This window comes from Limulus polyphemus, unplaced genomic scaffold (assembly GCF_000517525.1).
Source record: "Limulus polyphemus unplaced genomic scaffold, Limulus_polyphemus-2.1.2 Scaffold3929, whole genome shotgun sequence".
Lineage (NCBI taxonomy): Eukaryota > Metazoa > Arthropoda > Merostomata > Xiphosura > Limulidae > Limulus > Limulus polyphemus.
In genome coordinates, this window is record NW_013669539.1 from 99,559 (window position 1) to 100,774 (window position 1,216).

A 1,216-nucleotide genomic window follows, 5' to 3' on the forward strand; every position below is an offset into this window, starting at 1 on the left:
GTGTGTGATGTATAAAAACGGCTGGATGTTCCGTTTTCTCCGGCTGGATTGTTGCAAAAACTGCTCCTTTGGATGGAATATAAACATAAACGTTTTATCAGCACATAAACATAAATACGTTCTCTATACAAAATTATAATAATATTACATGTGATTAAGTTGGAATTCCAAATATCGAAATCTCTAAGTTTTATATTTCTTTCCTCGAATGATACATAATTAATGAGGCTAGTTTCAATTACGTCACACTTACATTAGTTTCAATTACGTCACACTTACATGCTAAACTTCCTTACATTCTAGTTTCTTCGACATTGACACTGGTATACTCTCGCCTTCAGTGGTTTCTCGTTCGTGATTCATTTATTTATCAAGGTAGAACACTCTTTTTTTTAAATTTAATTATAATCATCTTTTCAATTGAAACTCATCAGTGGTATTGATGCCTCGTCAAAACATTTTAACATCATATTTTACTCATGACTCTCTATACAGATATTCATGCTTTTGTCGTCTACAAACTCCTTCCATGCTAATGTTCGTACAATGTGTGAAATGGAAGGTTCATGTTTTCACCTCTCCTTCCGACATTATGCCAAAAATAATAGGTGTCTAGAATAAATCTGCTTCCAGACATCTATCCATACAACACATCCATAGAACACACTGTAAACACATCCATATAACACACCATAAACACAAACGTCACTTAAACACCAGTCTCTATCCATACAACACACTGTAAACACAAACGTAATTTAGAAACCAGTCTCTATCCATACAACACACTGTAAACACAAACGTAACTTAGAAACCAGTCTCTATCCATACAACCCACTGTAAACACATCCATACAACACACTGTAAACACAAAAGTCACTTAGACACCAGTCTCTATCCATACAACACACCATAAACACAAACGTAACTTAGACACCAGTCTCTATCCATACAACCCACTGTAAACACATCCATACAACATATTGTAAACACATCCATACAACACACTGTAAACACATCCATACAACACACCATAAACACAAACGTCACTTAGACACCAGTCTCTATCCATACAACACACTGTAAACACAAACGTAACTTAGACACCAGTCTCTATCCATACAACACACTGTAAACACAAACGTAACTTAGACACCAGTCTCTATCCATACAACACACTGTAAACACAAACGTAACTTAGACACCAGTCTCTATC

The 1,216-nt window shown here is 35.4% G+C and overlaps 1 protein-coding gene across 1 annotated transcript in view; it reads right to left on the bottom strand.

Moving 5' to 3' along the window:
• Positions 1–1,216, bottom strand: part of LOC106470296 — a 35,197-nt gene that overhangs the window by 28,749 nt on the left and 5,232 nt on the right. The gene's annotated exons all lie outside the window — the stretch shown is intronic.